Source organism: Neolamprologus brichardi, chromosome 10, assembly GCF_056152115.1.
Source record: "Neolamprologus brichardi isolate AB-2024 chromosome 10, ASM5615211v1, whole genome shotgun sequence".
In the NCBI taxonomy this organism is placed as follows: Eukaryota; Metazoa; Chordata; class Actinopteri; order Cichliformes; family Cichlidae; genus Neolamprologus; species Neolamprologus brichardi.
Genome location: NC_142113.1, coordinates 28,865,091 through 28,880,911, shown reverse-complemented (window position 1 = coordinate 28,880,911; position 15,821 = coordinate 28,865,091). Strand labels below are relative to the sequence as shown.

General features: G+C 40.5%; 1 protein-coding gene across 1 annotated transcript in view; it reads left to right on the top strand.

Annotated features, from left to right (window-relative positions):
* Window positions 1-14,031: 14,031 nt before the first annotated feature.
* doc2b (double C2-like domains, beta) overlaps window positions 14,032-15,821 on the top strand; it is a 196,405-nt gene continuing 194,615 nt past the window's right edge. The window contains exon 1 of the mRNA XM_087847499.1: window positions 14,032-14,194. The gene's annotated coding sequence lies outside the window, so the exon portion shown is untranslated. The remainder of the gene's footprint in view (window positions 14,195-15,821) is intronic.

Here is a 15,821-nt window from a genome sequence, read left to right as displayed (position 1 = left end):
CCGGTACCGGTACTAGTTTTATTTTGTTGTATTTATCCGCGACACCTTAAAGGCCGGTCCATGAAAATATTGTCGGGCATAAACCGGTCCGTGGCGCAAAAAAGGTTGGGGACCGCTGACTTAAATTACAGTTTCGTTTCTTTTTCAACTTCAGCAGATCTACTTGATCTTCTCTGCATGCCTACATGCATTTAGCTGCTACCGTGTGAATTGCAGAATGGATGTTTGCGCTATCGAGAAGTGGCCAGTGAGTGTATATTTAGTCTTTGTTAAGATCACAGAGCTGCTTGGAGCTGTGCGATGGTAAAATCTACAGTGTGTTCATCATCGGTACTCAGCCTGACCCTAAATCAAAGGACAAAGAAAAACAAAATAATTCTAACTGACAAAAAGTGTGACTGGAAAACATAGTGTTAAGTTTAGGATTCTTTCCCCTTTAAGTACCCACCACCTGCATTCATGTCACTTTTCCATCAGAATCAACTCTGAGACTGGCACAGTGTTTCAGCTTTCCATGCGCCTCTTTTCCTCATTTGCACTTATTTTTGCAGAAATTCAAACTTGCATTCAAAACCTGGACAGACAGAAGCTCATAAGTATTGGAGAACATTTGGCTCCATTGATTTCCTCCTGTCAGTAATATAATCAGAAACAGCAACACCGTGCTTACCCAGCTCCGGACAGTCTACCAGCAGGAACGACGCATAGTGCATAAGCCCAACATGCGTCAGTGCTGACAAAAGCTTATTCTTATTTTGTTGTACATAAACTATTTAAAGTGCATAAATGAGTCTTTTTATTACACTGGGTGATGTTCTGTCTTCACAAACAAACAACGGCATTGTGTTTATTTTGAGTCCTCATGCGCCATCCTGCTGTCGTAAGTGCTCAACAGAGCACAGTTTGTGTGGGCTTTGGTGTCATCAGGGATTTTCAGACAATAAGAAAAAGAAAAAAAATGCCAGACTTGTGTTTAGAGGAAAGGATAAACACTTTATTTTTTAATTCAAGAAGGCAAGGCATCACATCCTGTGTCGATAAATGCAATTTATATGAAAAAATGGCAAATATGATTCATGCAGTATCAACCACAACACGGAAACTAATCCGTGCAAACAAGGAGGCACAGACTGTCCAGCAACAGAGATGTGATACATAAAAAACGTGTAATTGGATAAAATAACATGTAATTTTAGTCTAAAGCGGATGACTATAAATCAACCACTTAGCAATGCTGAGAAAACAGTATGTTTACAGCTGTTTATGGAGTGGGAGGAGGCAGAGAAAAGCTACACAGTCAAGAAAGACATTAAGAGGCGATTATTATCCATCATCTGTTTGTGAAGCTCAGTGCTTGTCATGAGGCTCTTAATGGGAATGAAAGTCAGTAAACAAAGAGTGATTAATGTTTTAAATTCACATCAATTAAGAGGGAAAGCCAAATGTCTGCACAGGAGCCAAAGGTGTAATGTGGCGAAACCTCCCTCCAAAGTGTGTTTCATCTATTATTAATAGTCATAACCTGAAACTCCAAAACACTGCCAGGCATAGAGCCAGAAGGTCTAAAGCACCAAGTCAGTTTTGATGCCAAGCGTTCCCACTCTGCTCTCATTCACGAGCACAGCAAAGAAGCAAATGAAGCCGGTTGGCTCGAAGCAAAGGAAATCTGGCATGTGTTGTATTTGCACACCTGTAGGAAAGAAAATTTCTGGGGAAAAACTAACAGAAAATCATTGCCGTCCTCCTTAGTACCACTCATCTTTTCATTTTTAGCTCATTATTTTAGTTTCCTGTCCTGAAACTTTGCTCACAAAACAGCAGGCAGCAGCTGTTTTCAGCAGAAAAGCTCAGATAAGAGTCGTGTACTACAACTAGACCGTGCAAGAAACCGTTTTGCAGGAAAGGAGATAAACTGTTTTTCTCAGGAGTTGCTGACGAGCAAAACAGAGGTCAAATGTGAGTGAATATCGGGTAGGCAGTAGAGTTGGCAAAAACACAACTCCAGATGAATAATGATTTAGCTCCATGTCTGCTGGATGAATAGGCAGCTGCATGAGGTCATAAAATCTCACCGTCATGTTTTCAGCTTGTTCTGCTGCCTTAAAGTTGCCAATAAAATGCATATTTAGATGCTACAGGAGACATTATTTTCTTACCTGCGCAAAATGGATAAATAATAATAAAATATCAGATGACTGAGGGCTCACAACCACACAGGAAGCAAGTGACGATAAAAATGTAACAAAAACAGAGCTCGGGTATTGTAATTATAATCAGATCAGGAGAGACAGCTGCAAGAAAAACAAAATAAAGAAACCATAAACCACCATTCCTCTGGACATTTAATTCTGGTGTTTCATTTTGTGGCAAAAATGAGGATATTTACCAGTAATTTGTTATGATAAATAAAAAAAACACATTTATAAGTCACCCATTTTTAACTAGAGATATAGCGATCAACTGGGCATGGGCAGCGTGGTCGACATGGAAACGGGCCAGTCAGCAAAGACGTAAAGTTAGCTAGTTGTGAATATTTTTGTGAATGAACTGAACAACAAGAAGTCTTAGCAGACTCATGTCACTTTCACCTAACTGAACACAGACATAAAGAACCTAACAAAGGCTCAGAGCCAGAAACATGCTAGCAGCCTCGGTATTAGCAATGCATCAAAGCAGTTACAAAACAAGAAAAAGAATAAAAAGAGTTGGTGTCTTCTTATTTGGGGAAGTTATAAACCAAATACCAGAAAATAACAGAACAGATATTTGTTTTCTTTAATAAAGCTGTGGCACCTGCTTTAGTTCAGTGGGTAAAGTACAGTATGTCCAGTAAAGGCGGAGCAAGTCAATATCTGCTAATTATTTCAGAGCAGAGCACTTTAGTCAGTTATTTCAGTGAGAGAAGATTTTTACAGTTTAGTGCAATTTAATAAAATGTATTTAATTATGATTATATAGTTATTAGAAAGAATCAAATCAGGAATCACTCAAGAAAATTACAGTTGGTGCATCTCTACTTTTAACTCTGTTAAAGCTTTAGGTCTGCATTATTAGAGGCGTGGCCTTTCTGAGTTACAAGTGACTCAGCTGGCCTTATTCGTAGTTGCACTAAAAGGCTTTCCAGTCTTTATTTAAGTTGATGAGAGAAAATCTAGCAATTTAATTGTACGTAACTAAAAGGTATCCGTGTCTGTACCATGCACAGTCTGTGGATGCAGCTTGATAACCAAGCTAGCAAGAGACAACTTACTGGAGATAACGTTTTGTCCAAATGTGATCCACAACAGCAACACTGTGATGGACACGATGCAAAACTGGGATCCTCAAATTTAATGAGTGGCAACATCATAGCTGCTACGTCCATCTTTTGTATACAGTCAAGTAGGGAAGCAAGCACAATAGGCCTGTGTTCTGGTCTTACAAAGCCTATAATGTTCGCTCAGTAAATAACAGTTGTGCTGTACCGAACGTGTTTTTCTGATATTCATCTTTTCTCATATCTGTAAACTTTGCAGGTAAAATACTGGAAAACACACTTTAGCCTCTGCAACCATAATAATATTGTTAAATCAGTAGCTTTGGCCGTCGTAACTGAACATTACTACCTCAATTTACTAAAAATATAATGTTAAGCCCAGGTCATTTTTCTGAAAGGGGGTAATTCTCTTCATCTGTAGCTTGCCGCTGCACTGTAAAGTTAATGTTGCTCTCTTCTATAGTCTAATCTTTGATTTATACGTTGCTTTCTTATGGGAATTACATGAAACACGAGCTTGTTGCAACATTATGCTTTCACAGGGGAAGCAAAGCAATCTCTGTGGAGAGTAGAGTTCGATTTAGACCACCAGGGGGCAGGGTTAGCAGATAAAGAGTTGAGAGACTGGATCCAAAGAACCTTGAGGTCCAATTTCTTTGCCTTTCAGACACTGTCCTTCAAGGTCTGAGTGTTGAGTGTTTTATAGCACTAAAATCCTGGAGAATAACACTAGCATATATAAAAAGACATAAAAATGAGACACTCCAATCAATAAAAGCTGTAGTGCTGAAATGGATGCAAGTGCTTGCATTCAGACATTTTTCACTGAAGAGAGTTTGACTCTTTGCCCTCCTGGTTTAATCTGATGAGTTGGTTAATATTCAGCCAAAGTGTAGGGATGAAATTTAGGCATCAGCGCGAAACCATTATGAACAAGAACATTTGTAAAGGTCACTCTTACTCTTGACTCCCTCATTTGCACGGAGTTTCTGGGTGACTGGAGAGTTGGAGTCTCCTTGCAACGCTTGTTAAGAGACCATTAATCAGATTTCTCCAGGCTCGGTATGCAATTTGAGATTGTTTATCCTTTTGTCATTTGCACCCCTTCTCTGAATCAGGGCGGCGTAAACAAAGACTCATTTAGGGCTGTTCAAAGCTGCTTGTTAGTGCCCAGTATAGCTGACTGTTGCTTAATGGAGAAATCAAGACAGTCCAACGCACATTTCCTTCTCTCTCCAGATAAATTTAATCAGAAGTTAACGATCGAGGGCACAGCTGGTTAAAAAAAAGCCTTTTTTTGTATCAAATATGGACCAAATATAATAATGCAAATGAAACTTGCAATGAGAATTAATGAGCTTGTACAAAGAACTACAAATTGCTAGATGGAGCCACTTTGCTCTTGTGGGTCGATTTTCACTTAATTTGGCCTAAATTGGCCTAAACTTTTTAACTTTTAACATTTTAACTTTAAGAAAAAAAACCTTTTTCTTGTTTTCCTTAAGCTCAGAGAATGAAATGGGTGCAGAATTACCAACCAAATGAACAAAGCACGCTCTACCGGCCATTAATTTAAGAATAATTCAGATTTAGTGAAATGTAGGTCTCATTTGTCTGGTCTGTCATTACAGTGTCACGGTTAAACATCAACTGCCAGACAGTTCTCACACGGCTAAGAGCTGAAAATATTGCATCGTGAGTATGTTGGGCCGATGCTTTAGCCATGAGATCATTATTGTGTTTGTCATGGGTGGTTTTAAACAGATCAGAACACTTCACCTCACTCACGGTCGTTCAGTTCCAGTGGGGTTCATTTCGAAGCATTTTTAATGCGACCGTCTGTGGCTTGGTGTGTGTTATAAACCATGTCCTTGACTGTGTTCCAGTTTTTGTGACTAAAATTCTCGGATTTAATTAGTCGGTTGCTTAGCACTAATTAGCAGGAATTGTGTTGATGCACTCATAGAGTTTATGCTTGGTAAACAAGCTTGTTAGTTGATAACTAACATCACAGTGTCTTTTGTAAACAGCCTGTGGTTCCAAACCATTTCAGCAATTGGGCTGCATGCTCTGATCAATGTATTTTGATAATCACCTGTTATTTAGCACTATCTACCCATGATCTGAGTGTCACTACTGGCAAAGGTAATGTTGCACAGGTAGTCCAGCTCGTTCAGGATGCACGACATGGCATGGCCTCATATGGCGAGAGTATGGATGCAGTTCCTTGAGGATGAAGGAATTGATACCACTGACTGGCCCCCATGCTTGGACCACCTGTATGGCATTACTTTTCAGGCCATCCGACACTGCCAGGTTGAACCTGTCCAGGATCCCTCACGACACCATCCGTCATCTCATTAGGAGGGTGCCCTAATGACATCATGTTGTCAGGCATGCATCCAAGAACTTGGAGGTCATACAAACTACTAAGTAACATTTTGAGTTGCTGCAATTAAATTCAGTAAATGGACCAGCCTGCTGAAGCGTCTTTAACTGTGATTTCTGGGGTGTTTTTGAATTCAGCCCTATGTAGGTTGATAATTTTCACTTCCATCAAACAAGTTGGCATCCTTTCATTCCCAGCACATTACCCAGTCCATATCAGTATAGATATGGCACATTTTATTTTCTCATTGAGTCTGATATGTTTTCAAAGTGTTCCTACAGCTTTTTTTTTAGCAGTGTACAGAGCCCAACCCAAGAGACTGTGTCGACTGAAACAGGTGGTAAATATTCTTTCATGATAGGAAATGATGAAGTACGAATATTCAAAAAAAACTGAACTGATGCTGTTAACAGTTAACAGAGCTGGAAAAGCTCTGTTCTTCTATTTGCGACATGCACACATACACGTATTCTAAACACTGCTACTATAATTATCATCCACTCGAATGACAGGGATGCACTCTGCCACATTAGCAAAAATCTGGAAACATGGTAATTCTCACGAGGAAAAGTGGAATTTTCTCTATTTGGTAATTTCATGGTGCATCATGTCATTGCTAAAAATCAACACTTGAAGGGAGAGTGAATACAAATTGTGGGTCGTGGTGTAATTTTGGTGTCCCTCTCATATCATCTCTCAGAGCAGCTGCAGGCATTCGGTGCATTTTTAGTAACTTAAAGGGAATGTTCACCCCAAAGTCAAACAGTGACAAAACACCGGCTGTAGAGATGAAGCTGCAGGAGCTCCTTGGAGTGCAGAAAAATCAGCAGTAATATCTCTTTTCAGGAGTGATGATTCTGCTGATGCAAAACTTTGTTGTGAACAGATTTATGGTGGGCCAGTGTCATTGGTGCCTTCACGGGAAGGCAGAAAGAAAGAGATTAGGAAGTGAATCTGGCTTAAGAGTTGTTTTAAAATGATGCTCTTGTGAAACTTGAGTCAGTCATCGACTGACGGGATGAGGTTTGCTCTTCCTCTGACTTCTTACTGAAAATCTGGCTCAGCAAAAAAACTCCACACCCTGCAGTTGTTTGGTGGGAGGATCAATCTGTTTTCAAATTCTGCTAGATGTCTTTTTGATCCAGCACCCATCCTGTGGAACATTGGATGTGCCCATCTTTTTCATCTTTTCTTTTTTTGGGAGGGGGGGTTACAAATCTGAGATATCAGAGGCCTGGCGTGATTTTGGAACATCTTTGCATTGGACATTATTGTGCATGAATCATACCCGAGCTCTCTTGCTCAATAATCAGGTGAATACAAAGGAAAACCTGAAAGAAAGCTGCCAGTCGCTTCAATTAAACAACAAAACACAATGAAGTCATTTTACAGAGGCATATCTGAGTCTGTAGAAAACTCATTACCTGTAACAAAAGGTTCAGACATTATTTATAACTCCACTGAGGGGACAGTGTGCTATCAGCATCCAGAGTAAAACTGCCAGTATGCATCATTACCCACAGAAAACACGGTCACCAAGGTGTTTGTATTTCAGCAACATGAAGTCAAATTTCGGAGGTAAATGGAGTATTTATTATGCACTGCGTTTTATATTCAACCTTTGGACCCAGGGGTGCACTGAAGCAATAATTCAAGCTGGGAGTTTAAATCCACCCGAGGCCACTCGGTGCTCTCACCTCATGCGAATCGACTAACCTGATGTGTTATTTAAACCGTCACAGCTCAGTTTGTCTTCTGGCCAAAAAGAATTTACTTTGGAAAACAAGCTTGAATAAACACGGAGGTATCACTCAGCTGTGTGTTATCTCTCTTTTTGACAAATGAATTAAACTTAAGTTAGAAAGGAAATCTGTATATATAGCTATATATGGAAAAATGACACCTTTTTTTTTTTTTTAAGATATTACCTTATTTTTCGGACTAAAAGGGGCACTTAAAATCCTTTAATTTTCTCAAAAATCGACAGTGCGCCTTATGCATGAATTCTGGTTGTGCTTACTGAATTCGCTCAAACGTCTGTCAAAAATGTTTTTGTATGACTTCGGTAAGCTATGAAGCCGCACTGCTTGATTGATTGTTGGAGCATTACGGCTACCGTAGTCAGAAGCCTCCTGGAGTAATCTGGGTCCAAAACTCCGTCTACTTCAGGTTCCAAAGTCAAACGAACACTGCAGCGTCACTGAGAGTTAAAAACTTTCATCTTTAATAAAATAATCAGTGTTTACCAGGTGTAACAATTAAGTTTAACATCCAGGCATCCATGAAAACAGAATTTATTAAATTTAACAGAGTTAGATGTTAGCAGGAAGTTAGCTCGCTAGTTTCCGCCTAAACATGATATAGCATGTTCTGACTGAGAGATTTCTGAAAAAATTAAAACGTACAGCTCTGCTGTCACTTCAAACATAAAAGAAGACAGAAAACTAAACAGCAGGAACTTTTGTGGGGTTACTGAAGTTTGGCTAGCTGGTATATAATGATTGGCTACGTTGCTAGCAACACAGCTATATTAGCATAACATAAACACAGTGAAGCTGGAGGATGAACGCTAACTTTTTCCACTCAATAAAAGTTAACGCAAGGGTTTCTGGTGGTCAGGGACAAATGCAATCGCATGGCAGGATGCTATAAACGGGCCAAGCTTCAGTCAGGAGAACAACTGAGATGATCCATCCACAATAGGAGGTTAGTCATTAATATATTGCAACAACATGGGGATAGAGCAGCTGCGAGAGAATTTAGCATTAATGAATCAATGGTATGGAAGTGGAGGAAGAAGAATGAGTTGAGTAAAGTTGGACTTATCTGACTGTTTTGTTTTGCTTAATGCACCTTATAATCCAGGGCGCCTTATGGTCCCAAAAATACAGCATAAGTGTTATTAACATAATATCCTTAACTCCACCAATCATTGCATAAACAGATGCACAGACCAGACAAAAACAACAGAATTAGCTCACGTAAAGACAGCTCTGTATCTGTGGCAAAAGCTTAAAGAAATAACTTCGCACATGTCCTCTGGAACTGAACACAGGTTTCAACAACTAATACACAAATACTCTGTGTGTGTGTGTGTGTGTGTGTGCATGTTTTACCTTGTGCTTTTTACTGACCTGCTCCCTGACTGGCACTTATTTTTTAGCACTTAGCTCCATCTTATTCTCTGCCTCTCTCCTCCACCTTTCCTTGTGACAATCCATTTTGTCAGGCATCTATTATGTTTAGAGAGGCAGGCAGACATTGGCTGCTGCGCTGATAGAGAGAGAGGGTGTGATGCCTGAATTCTGTTGATATTCCTTGTTTTTATGTTATGGCTGTTCTGACCCTGAGGCCATGAGAAAAAGTCCAGTTTGGATCTCAGGAACATTAGTGTCCTTTTTATGATGTGAGTGAGTCACTGCAGAAAGCGCCCCTAATTTTAAAAAAGGACTGAAGGCTTTAGCCCTCTCAGCTCTGCCTTTTTGAGCTGCCATCAGTCTCAATAACAAGTAACCAAAATATTTAAATGGAAATGGCACCAATGGCAGGCCATCCATTGTGTGCACTGCATTTTTCATATGGCCGTCGTCCAGTTGAAAAATGTAGGAAAACATTGCTCACCTGATTTTCACCTGGTATGCACTAACGGGAAGGAAAACGCATTGTTTACATTGTAGGTAAGCATCGCTTTTTAGTTCTCGCTTCTCATCTGATTTCATCTGTTGTGTAAGTTGGACTTTGTTTGCTTACTAAGAAGTTGTAGGTTATATATCCAAATAGTCATGTTTACATTGTTGGATCTTTCACTCAGATGGTAAAGGTACTGAAATGAAGCCAACTGTGTGTTTATGTGTCCTACAACACTTAAATCATCAGCCTGAGGGTTAACGGTTTTTCTCGGCTGCAATGTGACACAAAGCTAACGAGCACATACAGAGATATGCAGAGATTTACAGCAGTTCATGTTCAGTTTCCCAGAAGAAAATGTTAGAAGACAGAGACCGACAGCAAAGAAGAGACATCCAGGGTTTTGCAGCTGTCGTTTCAGACTTTGACAAGATTGGACAGCCAGCTTGTTTTAGATGATGACATGTCTGTGAAGGTTCTCAGTCATCCAGTTCATCGTAGTCAAAGGAGCTTGGAAAGAAAAGCGTCTGGACTTCTTTAAGTTGCTTGAAGACGTTTCACCTCTCATCCGAGAAGCTTCTTCAGTTCTGAGGTCAAATGGTGGAGAGTCCCAGATTTAAAGCTAGTGGGAGTTTCCCCCCACAGAGGGACAAAAGGACCCCCTGATGATCCTCTTATCGCCTGAGCCAAGGTGTGAAACTGGGTGTGGGTCCCAGTCAGCCAGAGTTTCGGGTGAGCTCATTGTGAAACCTGGCCCCACCTTATCATGCGAATTCCTGAGATCAGATGGCCCAGGATGTGAGTGGGCGTTAAGGCGTCTGGGGAGGGAACTCAAAACTGGATTATAGATGGCAGACAGTTCCACCGCCTCATCCACTGTGAGCGACCATCTTTGAACAGAGGTGGTGGTTTACGACACCAACTGTCTGCCATCTATAATCCAGTTTTGAGTTCCCTCCCCAGACGCCTTAACGCCCACTCACATCCAGAGGTGATACTCTCACTAGGTTTAAATCTGGGACTCCCCACCATTTGACCTTAGAACTGAAGAAGTTTCTCGGATGAGAGGTGAAACGTCTTCAAGTAACTTAAAGAAGTCCAGACGCTTTTCTTTGCAAGCTCCTTTGACTTTAAATGATGACATTTTACCGTCTTTAGAGGTTGATGTCACAAATATTAGAGTAGTAGTGTTACATTTTTAATATCTCTTGTAATCAAACGATAATGGCTTCTATTTATTTCAAACAATAATTTAAAAATCATAAATATGTTTCTGGCATTTGTAACAAAGCAAACAGCATGAATCATGTGAGAACTGAATGAAATATAAAGTAATACGTCCATGGCTTCAACTTTGTAATGAACTCGGTTGCTTGTAAAATATAATGTACTGATTTTTACTCAGGAGACGGGGAAAGAACTATCCACACACTAAAAAAGGATGCTATTTATACGATAAGGCTTGTATTATGTTTTGAGTAGCTATCATTGTTATCCCAAGCAACAGACTGGGAAAGCAAGAGGTGAAGAAGGATAGCAGCAAGAGTGAAAGGGAAGGTTTGCAAGATGGTAGTGACCTGCTATGATGTTTGGGTTGGATATGATAGCACTGATCAAAAGCAATGAAGCCAAGCTGGAGGTGGCAGAGTTGAAGATGTTAAGTTTTTCATTGGGAGTGACCAGGATGGACGGTATTAGACATAAGCACATCAGTTCAGGTTGAGCATTTTGGAGACAAAGTTAGAGAAGCAAGGCTGAGAGGGTTTGGATATGTGCAGAGGAGGGATGGTGGATATGATGGACATAAAGGTGGAACTTCCAGGCCGGAGGAAAAGAGGAAGACCACAGAGAAGATTAATGGATTTTGTGAAGTGAATGAAGAGTGGTGGGACAGAGGTGGATGCTAGTAGAAGGGTGAGATGGAGGCAGATGATCTAAAGGGAACAGCAGACCACCACAGAGACTGTATCTGTTGAACCAGAAACCCTGGCTGAACGCAGAGGTTCGATGAGGTTCGCTGACAGACAGGGATGCTGCATCTAGGTCCACTGATGCTACGAGCAGGCTTCAGATGGGCAAAAGCCACAAAGACCCAGAAGATTAAGAGACACTTCTCCCACAACAACTAAAGGGATTTATGGAAAGGCATTAAGTGAATCATAGACTATCTGGTCTCTAAGTCTGACATCAGTAGCCGTACCTGGGCCCAAACAGGTCCCAAAGTCAAACAATCACTGCAGCATCACTGAGAGTTGAAATAATTTAGACAGTTTTTATCTTCCAGGTGTAAAAATTAAGTTTAACATCCAGGCATCCATGAAAACAGAATTTATTAAATTTAACAGAGTTTGAAGTTAGCATGGTGTTAGCTCGCTAGCTTCCATCTAAATATAATATAGCATGTGCTGACTGAGAGATTTCTGAAACAAATTAAGTCGTACAGCTCTGCTGTCACTTCCAACATAAATGAAGACAGAAACTAAACAGCAGTGACTTTTGTAGGGTTACTGAAGTTGGGCTGGCTGGAATATAATGATGTGCTACGTGATCGCTAGCGACACAGCTATGTTAGCATAACATAAACACAGTGAAGCTGGAGGATTTTTCCACTCCATAAAATTTAATGTGAGGGTTCCTGATGGTTAGGGACAAATATAATCGCATGGCAGGATGCTGTAAACAGACCAAACTTCAGTCAGGAGAACAACTGAGATAATCCATCTACAATACAAGGTTAGTCATTAATATACTGCTGCATGAGCTGGGCTGTAGTTACGTGCAAGGTTTTAAAAACTGAGTTTTAAAATGAATAGCAGTAATTAAAACTGAGAGAGGCCGACAGTGATCACTGACTGTTTTTAGGGGCTCTTTGAGATTAAATAGAACAAGATACAAAGCATTAAAACATGTTAAAAACACAAAAGCCTTATTAAACACAGGGTAGTTTGGGCCTGGAAGCAGGATCACGTCATCACTTAAAGACCGGATAGTACTAAACATGCAAAATGCCCCAGGGACCTGATTTCTTCCTGATGCTCTTTGAGGACTCAAACACCTCCCCTGCATCAGACTTACTCTAACACCAGATGACCTACTGCTCAGTGATAGTTCATTAAACGAGGCCCTCATAAAGCTGCAGGCACTGACACTATTCCAGGACAGGTACCGAGAGACTGTCCACATCAGCTGTTAGTGCCATACATCAGCGGTCCCCAACCTTTTTTGCGCCACCGGTTTATGCCCGACAATATTTTCTCGGCCTTTAAGGTGTCGCGGATAAATACAACAAAATAAAACTAGTACCGGTACCGAAAAAAAAGAAAATTTATTCATAACACACGTGAAAAGACCAAGGAAAACCGAGTTAACGATAAAAACGATAACAAAATAACGCTCAAAACTGATAAAAACCCTAAAAACCATAAATTTCACACCTGAGCCTCAACTCTCGCGGCCCGGTACCAAACGACTCACGGACCGGTACCGGTCCGAGGCCCGGGGGTTAGGGACCGCTGCCATACATCTCCGCTTTGATCATGTGCTCAGATTCTGGGTGAAAGTGGTGTCAGCTCTAGTGGATGCTCTTTTCCAAAATATTTTGACTTCGACTTCATCTTCATGCGTCCCACTCACATTTTCTGTCTTTCCCACAGGAGCCATTCGCTAATCAGTGAACTCTCGGTTAACCCATTCAGCAGCGTCTGACTGTGATGCTCCTAGCTGCCTTTTCTACTTGTCTCAAGAGAGCCACCAAGTTAAATTACATTCCTTTACTCTGAAGGCTCTAGCGGACCTCTTTTGAGTTATCGACCCAGCATGCTGGAGTGGCTGTGAGTGCCGGCATTGATTGATGCTAGAAAAACGTCTTTCATATTTAAATGGTGCTTTTAAACAAGTTGTAGAAAAAGTAAATTATATAATAATACTAATTCACTTGTCTGCTCTTTAAGGTGGAAATTTGGAGGCAGCAGAAATAACTTGTGACATATCACTTTCTAAATAACTGTGTTGAATTCATTAGCTATAAACATTAATTAACTAATAAACATTAGCCTTTATTGGAGTTGTGTTTCTGGCAACCTAATGAATGAAAATCCAATACTGACTCTGCTTCAGGTCGGTTTTTGTCTCCTGAGAGAAATGCCTGTCTCTGCTGTGTACACCAACCAATCTCTCAGAGTATCAATGAACTGCTTCATAATTTAGTGATATTTACGGTGTCTGCCGGATGACAGCGAGTGCCTTCAATTTAAATTCTAAAGCTCTTCTTGGATGCTGCCACTCATTAATGCTTCGTGCTATTCAATGTCAGGAGCTGAAAAGGAAAGGAGAGCAAACGGTTATTTCAAAACACCACAGGACTTCATAATGAAATGTAAAACTCTGAGTAGGGTTTAAATGACTGCTTAAAGGGTATCAAGGTAATGCTGCAGGGGAAAACAGTGGTTGGAGCCCGTGGCATAACCAAAATTACTAGCAATGTGCCGCGTACTTAAAATCTCCTTACGTTTGGTCGGCTCGAAGAGGGGACCAGGTCTGCAACCACTTGTGTGACTTTGGTGAATCAAGAACAGCAATAAGACTGAATCAGTTCGCTGTCAGTTTACAATCAAATATGTTAAAGTTGGCAATTACATGCAATCTGTTTGTGATACTTAACGATGATAAAATAGTGAAAATAGCAAATCTGTTGTGGGAAATGACCAAATTATGACCAAAGCCTAGACTTATATTTAAGTCTTACATTCTTGTTTGCTGAATTAAACTAAGCTAATCCTCTTGAGCTGATAATCATTGTTTATCTGAACTGCTTTAGTTTTGATAGTGAGGAGATCTTTGGCACATATCCTGCGGGGATGCACTGCTTTTTTATTAGAGGAAGGACATAATCGAGGACACCTGTTCAGACGGCGCAAAATGAGGTGAGGAATGAAATCTCTTTGAAGGCATTGTTGTCAAGCATCGTTTATGACACATAAAGGAGGCATTTTCCTGTAGAACTGCACAAATAATTGATGTGCAGCACCTGTGTCAAATAATCATGTGAAATTAATACAGTTAACGAATGCAAAGGAGCGGCCTCTGAACCCCAAAGCTACATTTAGTTACTCACGACTGACACAAGAGGGTGCTACATCATCTGTTCACTGCAGGCATGTTTGTTTTGTTTGTGAATGGATGAAGGCTGAGCTGCAGAGGCTGGAGTAAATCTGCAGCCAGAATGATTTTCTGTTATGTAATGTGACAAAGCATTGAGCTCATGCTTGGGGTGTCTGAGGGTGAAAGTCAGCTTTGACATGCTGTGAACTGCACTCCTGGATATAGAGATTCACATACACGTAAGGGATTTTTGGACTTACTTACACATAAATCCTGTAGCTAATGCTTTCTCTATGTGTGGCTCTCTGTAAACACTGATGTGCCATGACAGGAAGGGTCTCACCTAGTCTGGCATCAACATCACCGGGTCACGGTGTCAGCCAGATCCATACACAGTAAGCAATCTGAGAGTGCACATATTTCCACCGCCACCTATAATTGTGTAACAGGTGGTAAGGAATTAAATAACATGTGAAAACATCAGGGTGTATAATTTGTACTCGGGGATGGGTGTATATGCACATTTCAACAGGTGGGCCTGCACAAATGAAACAATAAATGGTAAATAGTCTGCACTTGTATAGCTGCTTTTAACTAAAGCGAATTCTAATGTTTCTCATAGAGACACAAACAATTACCGGCTCAGCTGCCACACAAGGTGTTTGTGTGGCATCTGGAGAAACTTGGGATTCAGCGTGAACACTTGAAGGATCTGGAGATCAAACCGTCACACACGGTAGTCAACAATGTTTCAGTCTATCACCTGAGCCGCATCCGCCCCAACAACATGCTTATGAAAATAAGATCAGGCCTTAAATCGAACCCTGGGGCACTCCACATGCAATGGAAATTAACAGGAAGAACATAATTGAGGGCAGCTGAATGATGTGTAGCAGTTAAAATAAACCAATATGACACACGATCAGGTTTCCACCAGGATAACTGTTGCAGCTGAGACACAGTGGTTATGTGGTGCACTCAGTTCACGTAGCTCCATCTGTCCACTTTAACCTCAACTGATATTTGTAGTGCTTTGTTCCTTAAAAAACAGTCCTTTTTAGTACTGTTTATGTGTAAAAATGGTTAACGAAAAATGAGGTACCTTATATAGCTTATAGCTAGTTGTTCATTATTATTATTATAGCCCAGCCAATAATCTAAAGTTTGTAATAAGCTGGTGAAAACAAATCCAATTCACTGCTTTGGCTATTCATATAGCACCAGTTCACGGCGATAGTCACCTGAGGGGCTTTATATTGTAAGGTAACAACATTACCATCTTACCAGCCTTGCAATATTTGTATAATATTGCAGAGTATTAAGATATATGTGTTGATTAGTGTAATGGAAACAAATGAAACAATGAATTAAAATCTGAATGCAATGGCAGTAGCAGGAGCACATTTAGATATTTTGGGGCCCGAGGGGAGAACTCGCCTTGGTCGGCCC